This window comes from Perognathus longimembris, chromosome 2 (assembly GCF_023159225.1).
Source record: "Perognathus longimembris pacificus isolate PPM17 chromosome 2, ASM2315922v1, whole genome shotgun sequence".
NCBI classification, from domain to species: Eukaryota; Metazoa; Chordata; class Mammalia; order Rodentia; family Heteromyidae; genus Perognathus; species Perognathus longimembris.
Window position 1 is genome coordinate 105,040,637 of NC_063162.1, and position 13,459 is coordinate 105,054,095.

The window sequence follows — 13,459 nt, forward strand, 5'->3', positions numbered from 1 at the left end:
GTGTCAGATCCATTGCTTTATAAAATGAAGGTGGTCAAGGCATCTATACATGACCTAAACTTGCTGTTCTGCACATTAAGTAGCCCAGAGCAGACTTAGCAAGTTCTTCTCAAACTCTTTATCATAAACTCCTCTGCCCTCTACCCCAAAACCTAGAAAGCCTACAAGTCACCTGTGTATTGTCCTTCTTCTCTCTTCTTTAACTGGGAGATTATATTCCAAAGGCAATGCTGAGTGTGAGGTTTCTTTCCCACAGAATTCCTTCAGGTCCATATCTCAGGCAATCAGTGCCCACTACCACCTGCTTAAGACTTGTGTGTGTGTGTGTGTGTGAGAGAGAGAGAGAGAGAGAGAGAGAGAGAGAGAGAGAGAGAGAGAGAGAGAGCTAGCAGGGTTTGAGCTCAGGGTCTCACTAGTGCTAGGCTGTAGCTTCACCACTTGGAAGCCCTATTTCTTGCTAGTTCCTTATCACGAAGTTTTCCACCAGGGCTGCCCTCAAACCCCATCCTTTCGCTCTCAGTCCCCAGAGTAGCTAGAATGGTAGGTGTGAAGCAACAGCACCTAGCTAACACTCTTCACCTTACTACACTCTGGTTCTCCTCCCTCTTCGGGCCCTCTGACACTTCTTTCTCCTCTTGTCCAAACCTTCAAAGTTGGAGTTTGGGGTTCTGTTCCTGGCCTGTATATACTTTTTCTCCCTGGGGTTTACCACCCCCTCCAGGCACCATCACTTCTGGGTCTTCGAGGATCTGTGTCTCAGGCCCACACTCTAGGGGTCACCCAGATCCGACTTCGGACTTCGCCTTTCCTGTTGCTCTTCTCTCTTCTCTTCCTTCTCAGTTTCCTGTCCTTCTACTTCCCCACTCTCGACCTACGAGACTCCAGTACCTCCTACACTTGAGTAATGTCGTTGTCCTTAAAGTACTTCCTGAGCCTGGGGGTGGCATTGCGTAGCGAAGCCACGGGCAGAGGCTGGACTGAGCATATCAGCACTTTGCCTACTGACAACACTCCTGCGGCCTCGGGAAGACTGTCAGCCTCTAGGCGTTGCCTGGCGAGCCCTAGAGGGAGAATCCGAGCAAACCTTCAGCTACGAGAGGGCGTGTCAGTGGGCGGGGCGGGGGCGGAGCTGTCTTCCTGCGGCGGCGCAATCCGAGCTTCCGAGCTTCCCACCTAGCCCCCGGAAGTTGCCGTTACTCGGCCGGCCTGGTGGGAGGGCTCACGTTCTGACCCCGGCGGCTTCTGGGCCGAGCTCAGCCCTCCCTTTCTTTTCTGTAGGTCAGGTCTCCTGGCTGCGCTGGACCTGCGCACGCGGGGGACTTCAAGGTCGGGCCCCCCAGCCTCCCGCAGCGCCCCGGCGAGCAGCAGCATGGGCGGCGCGCGGGACGCGGGCTGGGTGGCGGCGGGCCTGGTGCTCGGCGCCGGCGTCTGCTACTGCATCTACTGGCTGACGCGGGGCCCGCGGCGAGGCGGCTGGGGGCGTCGGCTGCGCCCCTCGCGGTCTGCAGGTGAGCCGGGGGGGAGTGGGGGGCTGCCCGGCAGGTGGACGCGGACGGACACCGAGGCCTCCCGGACCAGGGCTGGGAGCCCCGGTGGAGAGGGCGATCGCCCCCTGAGCGAGTGTGCGGTCCTGAGCCCCCTCTCGGCATCAAAAAGATCGCCCCAAAGGCGCGTGCCTGCTTCCGGCGTCAAAGCGGAGGACTGCGTTTCTTCTCAAAGGCCTTCTGATGGCCTCCCGCTTTAAAGCTTGATGTGTGCCTTTGTACTGCCTAAGGGATGCCGAGGACTGGGGTTAGGGGGGGCGGGCGGGATGGAGCCAACGATGAAAATTCTGCGTGTACCTGCGCGGTGAAGGGGTGCCACAGGGGCAGTTCTGCCTGCAGTTTACCCCGCCTTGAGAAGGGGAGACACCTTGAACCTCCCAGGTCCCAGCATCCCTCGTGTGTGTGTGTGTGTGTGTGTGTGTGTGTGTGTGTGTACACCTGTGTACGCGCGCCCCCGTGTGCTGCAAATTGGAACCATTGTCTGTTAGAGACACAACCCTCACTGCGGACAAGTCCACTAGATCTGCCCAAATGATTGCCACATTCAGAATTCTAACACTTCCCTGAACGTTCTGAAGGATGTTTCAGGTCAAGATGTTTCCAGTCAGATGGTTCAGGAAGCTTAGAAAAATACGTAAAACTGAAATCAGCCAACCAGAAACCTGCCTTCCACAAAGGGACAGATATGTAAAGACCCAAACAATTTTATTACAGAGAGGATAAGCATTAAGCCATTTTGCCTCCAGCATCACAGGTAATGGATGTCGAAAAAAAAAAAAAAATTCTCACTTCTGGGTAGCCTGGCAGATATATAACTCAATGGTAAACTGGCTTTACATAAGAGGACTTGGCAGTGCCTTTTGTTATAAATTGCTGGCTTCAAATTCACTGGCCATTGGGGCATTTATGTTAGCTAATTGCCTTTATCCAGAGGAAAGTTAAGACCTCTTTATAAGTACATAGTTAAACCACCGAAGCAGGTACCTAGGCTAAGATCCCACAGATCTGAGCCTAGGTCTTTATCTTTACATTTGAGAGATGGCTTCCAAGCCCTTGAGAATGACATTCGTGGATTATAAAACTGACTTTTACTTTTAAAAATTACATTTATATCAAAGAAAAAAATATGTATAATTACAAGTTTGCAATTTTTAATGATAATTTAGCTGAGCTTATGCTTGTAACCCTAGCTACTCAAGAGGCTGAGATCTGAGAATTGCTATTAGAAGGCAACCCAAGTTCAGGCAAGCCAAGTTCTTATTTCCAATTAACTAGCAAAAAGCCAGAAGTGGAGCTGTGGCTCAAGTGGTAGCTTGAGTGAAAACACTAAGGAACTTGGCCCAGGCCCTTGGATCAAGCCCCAGTACTGGCACACACACACACACACACACACACACACACACACACACACTGTCCTTACAAGCTTAATTTTTCTGCCTTTCTCTAGAGCAGAAAACATAAAATCTATGAGTTAGAGATATTTCTGTACAAGTAATTGGGGAGATGGCCCAGACATAGGTGTCTTCTAATGCTGATTTGGATTAAATTAATGGTAATAAAAACAAATTAGAAATAGGGCCAGGCCTCAGTGGCTCAGGCCTATAATTCTAGCTACTAAAGAGGCTGAGAGCTGAGGATCACGTTCAAAGTCAGCCAAGACAGAAAAGTCTATGAGACTTTTATCTCCAATTAACCACCAGAAAACCAGAAGTGGCACTGTGGCTCAAGTGGTAGAGTGCTAGCCTTGAGCTGAAGGACAGTGCCCAGGTCCAGAGTTCATGCCGCCTGAATGACAGAAAAGTAGAAAAAAACTAACTCAATGATTTCCAATGATTTTTATTTATTCTCTTATGCAGAAGACTTAACTAAAGCTTCCTACAATGATGTCCTAAGTGCTGAGCGAATTAAAAAACTCCTTTACCTGCTTAAGTCAACTGAGGATCCCGTACTCATTGAAAGAGCCTTAGGTGCTCTGGGTCACAATACAGCCTTTCTGCTAACCAAGTAAGTACCTTCATTTGGCAAACAAGCTCCTTCTGCTTTTACACCCTAGGAGTAATAACTCTGGATTAGTTAACCTCTTTGAATCCCACTTTCTTCATCCATACCATGTGGCTAACTAATGTATACAACATGTTTGTTTTCTGAGGCAAAGCACAGCCTCATGGGAACATTTACAATATGTCTCCAGATCCCTGTGAAGCTGGTCACCAGCAACATCTTACTCATAACTGTATCTATTCAGCATTTAGCAATACATTGCCTTCTTTTTAAGTCTATTACTGCTACATCTTTAAATTGTGTAACAGATCTTATCAAAGTGATTCTGATAAGCATTAGTATGGTGAGAATCAAGGAATGTGGCTTAGTGGTAGAGTGTTTGCATAGAACGCATGAAGCTCTAGGCTTGATTCCTTAGTACTACATAAACAGAAAAACAAAGTGGCGTTGTGGCTCAAGTGGTAGAGTGCTAGCCTTGAGCAAAAGAATCTCAGAGACAGTGCCCGGGCCCTGAGTTCAAGCCTCAGGACTGGCAAAAAAAAAAGAATTAGTATTGAATGTGAATGGCTTCTCGAGGTAGAGATAACACCAAGACTAAAGAGCCTAATTTGAATATTTCCTTTCCCCACTTCCTTTCTCATGGAGACCAAGTAAAATCATTTTTGTAATTTTTTTACCTAATGTCTTCTGTTAATATCATCTTAAATACAAAATTATTTTGAATTTACAGTGGAGTTGTTTATTTGGGGGGGGGTGGCAAGGTTTACTGTAAACTTTGGCCATTATTAGGGAGGTATTAAAATGTTGAATTACTGTCATTTTGAGCTGAGATTTTCTTACACTTACCTAATATTGCAGAACTAAGGCATTAAAGAGAAAAATACAAAAGCTCTTCCATTTGCTCAACTTTCCCCTTGATCCATCAATATTAGATCCAGTTATTCCAATATATTCATTTATTCAACATACGCAAAAAGAGAGAGAGAAAGAGAGCATCCCATCCTGTTTTCGGTCATTCACTTTGAGTGGAAAGACAATTTGATAATCCTTCTGGAGTAATCTAACTATATCATTTTAAAAATTAAGAAATTCACCAGTATTTCTAGTCAACACATGGAAACCTCCTATATTAGCTGTTGTTTTTCTATTGGCTTGTGTTTACCAATCTTTCCAAAGATTCATTAATGTTCATCTATTTTACATTTTCAATAGAAATGGTCTTTCCTACTCATGATTCTTAGGTTCACATGAAATCTAGTTAGTTTTATGTAATTTCTAAGTCTGGCTAACCACAGAGTAGAGAATGTACAAAGGAGATAATGGGGGCTGGGAATATGGCCTGTGGCTAGAGTGCTTGCCTTGTATACATTAGGCCCCGGGTTCCATTCCTCAGCACCACATATGTAGATAAAGCCGGAAGTGGCGCTATGGCTCAAGTGGCAGAGTGCTACCCTTGAGCAAAGAAAGCCAGGGACAGTGCTCACGCCCTGAGTTCAAGCCCCAGGACTGGCAAAAAAAAGTGATTACAGCAGGATGGGATGTAGGCACAGGCACCAGAGATGAGTATAGCAATGCCATTGCTTGGAGGAGACTGACTAGGAGAGCTGTGATGATATCTTTGTAAAAGTCATCTCTAGTTCTGTGTCCTATACTGATTTCTGATTTATTTTGTCTTTTGTCTTCTACCTCCAATAATGCTACCTTGGAGATGTTTTTTCTTTTTCTTTTTCTTTTTTTTTCATCTTTTTCTCTCTCCTCTTTCTTCCTCTTCCTCTGTCTCTCCCTCTCTATCCCTCTATCTCTCCCTTCTCTCTCCTCCCCTTACCCATCCATCTCTCTCATTCTCTTCCTGGAGATTGAATTCAAGGCCTTGGCATTATCCCTGAGCTCTTTTGCACAAAGCTAGTGCTTTTCCACTTGGGTCACAACACTACTCCCTGCTGTTTCTGTCATTAATTGGAGATAAGTCTCATGGGCTTTCTTGCCTGAGATGGCTTTGAACCCCAGTCTTGAGATCTCATTCTCCTAAGTAGCTAGGATTACAGGCCTGACCCACCTATGCCAGGCTCAGATACTCTTTTAATAAATTACTTTGGCATGTCATACCATTGTGTACTCCTGCCTGTTGTTCTCTCTCTGCTCTGTCTTCATACATGGATTCCATCTCTTCAGTAACATAATGGTATCAACCCCCATTTACTTTGCTCCTAGATATAATAATAAATAAGTCAACAGGCTTGAGTACAATTTCTTTTTGTTTTTACTGTTACTTGTTTGACATGCTTTCCTGGATGGTGCTTTACTCCTTGAGCCACACTTCCAGCTCTGCTTTTTGTTGGATATTTTGGAGATGAAACCATAAAGACTTTCCTGCCCAGGCTGGCTTTGAACTGGGATCGCAATATGTCAGCCTCCTGGGTAGATATGATTAGAAGAAAGATCTCCATTTTGAGGTTAGGTTAAGCCTCATAACAAAACCTTGTCTCCACAAACAAGCAAATGAAGAAGAAAGGATGAAGAGCAGAAAAATGAAGAGGAGGAAGAGGAAGGGGTAGGAAAAGGGGAGAAGGAAGACAAGGAGGAAGATAGAAGAGGAAGAAGATAAGAGCAGTCCATGGAGCTGGCCCATAGGACATAAGCCACAATCTTCTACAGTGTAATTTTGGAAATGCTATTCCATGACTTTTGCCACATTCTTATTAGACAAAACAAATTAGTGACTTGCTAGACCAAGTCCATGCTCAAATATATATGCATTTACACACACACACACACACACACACACCTATATAAGAGGACATATTAGCAATTGCACATAATTCTACATGTTCAGTCTATAAACAAACCATTTAATTATCAAAACAAAAATCTCTTCTAGGCAATTTTAAGGACTGCCTTGTAGAAGACAATGTTTAAGCAATATGGACCAGTGAGTCATTCTTCCATTCTGAGGGAGGTCACAGAAGGCTGGCATTTGCCTTTTCCTAAGGAAACCCTGGTTTTATGACAGTTTTCTCACACGAGTATACTGTTTGTACTGTTTGGATGGAGTTGCTTGGATCAGGCACCTCTTAGAATCCAATATCCCTGGCTTGATTACAGCAACTTCATAGATGTTTGTGGCCAAGGGCCACACATGATACCCTTTTTGTTTCTCTTTGAGCAGTTTCTGAGGACCCAGAAGCCACTGAAAAAAGAATGTTTCCCCAATTTTCAGAAGTTTTGGATCACTTGTCCTGAGCAAGGAAGGGTTGTGCCAAGTTGTCATGCCTGAGGGGAAGGGTATGTGTGAATAGTGGTAAGTTTTTAAATTATTTCTTGTACATACTGTTTTATTTTTGTTTCAGACTTAAAGGTCAGGGAAAGTACTTCCCATCTGCTATTTTGAAGGGGCTAACATTAGCCACACTTCCTGGAAATATACTCTATATAGAGAAGAACAACTGACAGTGCCTTGTCCCAGTCTATGGTGTTTGCTGGCATAGATGGTGTGTGTGTGTCTGTGTGTGTGTACACTTGTGTGTGGTTCATTGTTTTTAGTTCTTCCACAAATTGGTGTTACTATGGCCAATAAAGTTTCTCCTTAATTCCTACAATTTTATTTACTTGGTTCCTTAACTTCTCTCATAATTAAGACCCACTCTCTAAACTGTAGGTAGGTACTTATTGCTTGTAAACAAATGGGAATGAAAAATAAAATAAATGGGAATGAGCTCTCTCATGAAATACTTTTGTTATTCCTGATGTTTTTGTTTGTTTCTTTTAGTTTGGATGGGACAGGGCTCAATACTTCTGGAAAAATAGAAACTCACAGTAACTCCGTGTAAAGATTCCAGTAGTGTTTTGCCTTTCAGAGAAGTCCATTGCTAGATAATGTTATGTATGCATTATGTTCTCTTCTTCAGAGGTTTTCTTTCTGTCTTGGGATTATTTCAAGCAAATGAGGAACCATTTTGAATAGCCTGCTTTATTCCTTGGTGTCTTTGGCATCTTGGAACTATCAGGTCAGATGAATTCTGCAAATAAATCATGGCAATATTGCATTCTTTTGGTTAGATATTTCATTACAAGTTGCACTAGTGCATTGGACCAAAGTATAATTTCATGAGAACACTAATTACATGTAGAATTGTCCCAATTTTTTACCTCATTCTGTAGCTCATGTCACATCATGCTACATGTAATGAGGATCATACTGACCTACACCTACTTGTGGTATCCGAGTATTACGTTTGGCAGCCCACTTAATTGCCTTACTGGCAGGCTGGTCTCCACGGAGGAGAAGTCTTCAACTGGTGGTGGTGCGGACAAAGAACAGTTGTCACATTTATAGGCAATGGCCACAGCTTCTACTAGGGCCAGGGCTTCTTGGGTTTACTGGATGTTGTTTTCACATAATTGTCCCTTACACTTTGTGGTATGTAAGTTAAACAGTGGCCTGTTTCTGGCCTAGGAAGAGACTATTTTGTGTTTAAATATTGTATGCCTTGGTAGATAGAAAAGTTATTGCCAATCTGGGCCTTTGAGTGACAATTTGTAACTTTGTTGAGCAAGCTCTTTCACATATGGCAACAAAAAAGTTGTGTCTAATTGCAAAGCATGCAAGTCTGTAACTAGGTTTTAATTACACTGGTTGAATTTTTAGAATGTCCTATGATTTTCCGACAACAATGTGTCCTCACTTAGATATTGGGCTCTTGCTCTCAGATGTAAATGATGCTTGAGGTTTGTTTCCACATGAAAGAAAAGAGGATGTTAGGCTGGGAATATGGCTTAGTAGTGGAGTGCTTGCCTAGAATGCATGAAACCCCAGGTTCAATTCCTTAGTACCACATAAACAGAAAAGGCCAGAAGTATCACTGTGGCTCAAGTGATAGAATGATAGCCTTGAGCCAAAGAAGCTCAGGGACAGTTTCCAGCCCTGAGTTCAAGCCTCAGGACAAGAAAGAAAGAGGGAGGAAGGAAGGAAGGGAGAAAGAGAGAGAGAGAAGGGAGGGAGGGAGGGAAAGAGGGAAAGAAAAGGGGCCTTTCAATCTAGCATGCCATACCTACAGTCCCCTCTCACAGTAAGAGTAGGTAAGGGTAGATGGGTTGAAAACAACTGAATGAGTGTCCTGAATCTTTTCCCTTATGGCCCGCAAAAGCTGTGCAAATCTATCTTCCTCCATCCAGGACTTTTACCTGATACAACTGTTATTTTGTAGGTGTGAAACTAACAAACGGGCCTAAGGAACCGCTCTTTGAGTCTGAACTTCATTTGTGCGGGTTCCTGTCTAACTTGATTATCTTTTTCAGAACCTGTCACAAACACCTTTGTTCCTTGCTGAAAAAAAAATCTAGTATCCAGAAATTTTTATATGTTTCCATGGGAACCAACGCCTGGTGAGCATGCAAGTCTGATGCCCGTGCCAGCCCCCACCTAGCTTCTACAAGGCTCACCTTTAAAAGACAGCGATTACACTTTCTGCAATAGCTATACAGGCTCACGTTGCCCAAGGTAAGTTTTGGTTTTCTTGCTTCTCTTGAAAAAAGTGAATAAACGTCTACTTCCTTTGCTTTGCCCTGCGACTCTTCGTGAATTCTTTCATAGCCAAGTAACTGCTGATGCCCCTATACTTAACATTTCAGATGGTGTAAGTAGAGAGCCACCTTTCTCACTGCTAACTGCTCCAGTTGTTGGGATTAACATCTCCAAAATGTAGTAAATCTTTATTGTTGTGAGGATATGTTTCTGGGTACATTCTTGGCCTTAGGACTTAAGACCCCAGGGCTGGGAATATTGCCTAGTAGCAAGAGTGCTTGCCTCACATACATGAAGCACTGGGTTCGATTCCTCAGCACCACATATATAGAAAACGGCCAGAAGTGGTGCTGTGGCTCAAGTGGCAGAGTGCTAGCCTTGAGCAAAAAGAAGCCAGGGACAGTGCTCAGGCCCTGAGTCCAAGGCCCAGGACTGGCGCAAAAAAAAAAAAACAAGACCCCAATATGGTTTGTGCTATTGTCCTCCTGGCAAGTGATGAGGGGTCTCACACACTCTGTCTAGCTCACTTAGACATCAAGTCAAAGTTTTCTTTGTGGTTTTTGGAATTCAGAAATCAACATAATTCTTCTGAGTTGTTCTACAGAGAGATGTCTCATCTGAACTCTGAAGTAAAGTGTGCTCCTATTCCATCTTCTCTCCCCATTTGGCTTTTAAGTTGTCATTGTCAAAAACACACACAGCATCCAATAATGACTCCTCTTGCTTGTTTCTCAAAAACTAGAAGCAGTTAGGCTTGACTGATGTAAACTGAAAGCCCTAGACCACCTACTGTAATGTGCCTTACCAGAATACAAACTGGGTGACCAAGAGGTATAGCCCAAGCGTGGCTTTCTCAATGTAACTGTTGCACTCTTGAAGAATTGTTAGAAGCCCCTTACTTTCTAAACTTCCTGAACCTGTCCATGTGTTTAGATCTTCACTACTCCTGTTGAAGGTTCCTTTTTATCCTTCATTCCTGCATCTCCACTGGGGGAAATCCTAATGTCCTCTGTATAGATGCCACGCCAGGATAATGATCCTCAAAACCTGCCTCTCAATCAGATTCTTCTTTCATGCTGTCCTTCCCCCACCCCTTCCTTTTGAAGTTCATTTAGCTCCTTAAAAGGACCCCCACATCTTTATACCCACTTTGTAACCTACAGCCCCACTAGAATCTTAAGATCCTGCTTGTGTCTTTACCCATCACTTTGTGTCCCACTCTCCCTTCACCCAAAACTTCACCTTGGTTTCCCCCTAATTGGCTCACTTGTTTGGGGCTTCCCTGAAGTAATGCCCTAATTATTGCTAACTCTTACTTTCTTAGGGAGATAGCAACTGTAGAAAGGCTTTTGGAAGATCAGGGTCCCTTCACTATGTCATGCCTTTGCCAAATTGAAGCCACATAATTATTCTCCAGACCCTTCTTGATATTTAAGGCATTGAACATCTTACTCTTAAGGTTTGATACAGATGTTTGTAGCCTCGTACCCATGCATTTAAAGGGGGAGTGGGTATATCAAATTCAGCCCAAGGCTAAGAAAAATGCTGGTGACTCATGCCATCCTGTCTCCTAAATGTAGCTTGGTTCCTGACTGCATCCACGGTAGAAACCTAAATTGAGACTCTAGGCTGCACACTGATGGCTCCAAGTCTCCATCATATTAGCTGGCGATCACATGCTCCCTTGTTGGAAAGATGTTGTGAAAAGAGCCACATTGAGCCTGTCAATTTCAATCAAATGAGGTACCTAGCTTACTAGGTCACCAAAGAGATAAATATTTTTGTGAATGTTACAAAAATTTGGAGAGCCAGACACCAGTGGCTAGGCTGAGACCAGAGGAACCCAGGTTTTTCCAGCCTGCCTGGGCAGGAAATTCTATTAGATTCATATTGATATCATTCATATTAGATCATATTGATAAGGTGATGTACAGAGAAGGTATAGTTACATAACAAGGTAGTGAGTACATTTCTTGTCATATTTGTTACACCCTCCTTGATTTTTCTTTCCCTTCCCCAGTTCAGATAAGCATATATACAATATCCAGTGTACCAGAATCATATACAATGACCACAGGGGGTACGTCAAAGGAAATTCACCTAGTACATTAAACAAAATGACAACCGTAAAATCCTCCTGTTTCCATCTCTTGGAGTTCATTTTGCTTAGCCTCATCTTATATATAATTATATGTATGTATCTGTTGAGATATTGTGCTCCTGGAAGGTCTATCATATCCCCTCTTAATCAACAAAAGGCTGGTAGTGGAGCTGTGTTTCAAGTAGTAGAGTGAGCATTGAGCAGAAAAAGCTCAGGGACAGGACCCAGGTCCTGTGCCCAGGGACTGGAACAAGAACAAATACTGAAGAAATAAATTTAAAAAGACACCTCCCATATTTCCGATTGAATGCTAGGAAAAGTCCAAAGATAATCTACACACTTGATGGAAAGCACAGAAGATACCAATGTTATTCCTCTTAGTGAAAACAATCCTTAAACGAGGTGCAGGGACGCATTGCCCATCACTGAGCTGTAAGCTGTGCACACCAGGCCCAAGCCAGAACCAGGCTCTGCAAGGCTGAGGCCACCTTGCCTTTGCTTATCTCTGGGGTCACAACAGCACAGTGTATGTGTAATATAATTGCTTTCATCTATATTTTTAAAATTCTTTCCCATAAACCTCTGCGAACTTCCTTTTCTCCTTCCTGAAGAGTTTCTCTTCCATCCTCTGTGTGTCTTAATGAAATAGGTCCTCCATTTTGGCCAACTTTATGAGACCCTCTTTTGAAATACTCAGACGGGGCTGAGAAGTTTGCTCTGTGACATAGTATATCCTTTTCTTCATGCCAAGAGTGGGGCTTGAACTTAGGGTCTTGTGCTTTCTCATTTTGGGTTGCTTAAGATTGGGACTAATCATTTGAACCACATCCCCAATTCCAGTCACTTTGCAGAATAATTTGAAATAGGAGTGTCTCATACTTTTCTGCTTGCTCTGCCCTTTCTTCAATCCTCAGACCCATCTCCCAAATAGCCAGATTTACAAGGGTGAACAACAAGCACCTACCTGTTCCTAGCCCTGTCAAGAATCTCTTGACTTCCTCTGGAAAGATTAATTGAAAGGCTCAGTAAAGCCAGTGAGTTGTGAGCATACTTGGGTCTGTTCCTGTTACTGGAGTTTGGCATGGTATTGCAGACTTCCAGGCAGAATTAGGATAGCCATGTCTACCTAGTAGCCTCATTGTCCTTCTAAAAAGGACAAACAGCTGGGTGCTGGTGGTTCACATTTGTAATCTTAGCTACTCACAAAGCTAAGATCTGGGGATGTTGGTTCTAAGCCGGCCCTAGTGTCCGACTTTTATCTGGAAATAACTACCAATAAAGCCAGAAGTGGAACTGTGACTCAGATGGTAGAGAACTAGCCTTTAGAAAACAAGCTCGAGGAGAGCACACAAAGGCTGAATCCAAGCTCCAAGACCTGCACAAAAGGGAAAAAAAAATAAACATAAAACAGAACAAGAGTTCAGGGCTTATTTCTGAAGACAGCTCCTATTTTTGAGAAACACTGTTAATTGCTTCCTGCTGATGGAGATGGACTCACCTTATCCTTTCCCTAAATAGTGTTTAGAACTCAGCACTTTGCACTTGCTGTGCTTAATAGGCTAACCAACTGCTCAAGCTCCTCCTCCCTCCCTCCTATATGTCTTAATATTGGAGAAAAGACTTGTGGAGAAAAGACTGGTTTTCTTGGAATGTCAATCCTCTAAGGAGTCAGTACTCTGAATAGCTAAGATACAGGCAAGACTAGTGGCTCCATTACACTCAAGCTAACTCCCAGTATTCATGACGAAAATGAAGGACACAAACTCAGAATACACGTAATCATCTCTCAGAAGTTTCAGTGTATTAAGTTGGTGAGAAAACACAATAATATTAGAAAACCGTATTCCATGCAGAAAATAAAAAGAAAGGAAAACAAGTCTGTGAAATATGAACGTTCTTCGAGGTAGGAGCAGAGGGACGCTGGTTTCCAGGCATGTTCAGGCTGCAAGGCATGTCTTTGAGTGAGCAGCATGGTGATGGTTTTTCTGCATCTCCACTTGAGCTGAAGGAAGAAAGGAAAGTCAGGGACTGAATCAGGTAGTACTACCCCTGATAGGTGATCATCCCTTCCTTCTGAAATTCTGTCCCTTTACACATCCTTATGTCTCACCCTGCCCCCTCCTTTCTAAACCTTGACACTGCAATACCAACAGGCAACTGTGAATTAGGGGATGATGAGCTAAAATGATCTCATTGAATCATAAATGAAACAGAGCTCAGGACCCACCTCCTTGTAGCCAGGCTGTCACTGCTGTTCTCCACTCAAAGTATGAAACACTTTCTTTAGAGTTT

The 13,459-nt window shown here is 43.5% G+C and overlaps 1 long non-coding RNA gene across 1 annotated transcript; it reads left to right on the forward strand.

Annotated features, from left to right (window-relative positions):
* Positions 1 to 1,445: 1,445 nt before the first annotated feature.
* Positions 1,446 to 8,967, forward strand: LOC125346932. Its single transcript, XR_007210064.1, has 4 exons — positions 1,446 to 1,508; positions 3,401 to 3,548; positions 6,712 to 6,827; positions 8,841 to 8,967. It is a non-coding gene; the product is annotated as an uncharacterized LOC125346932 (long non-coding RNA).
* Positions 8,968 to 13,459: the final 4,492 nt, after the last annotated feature.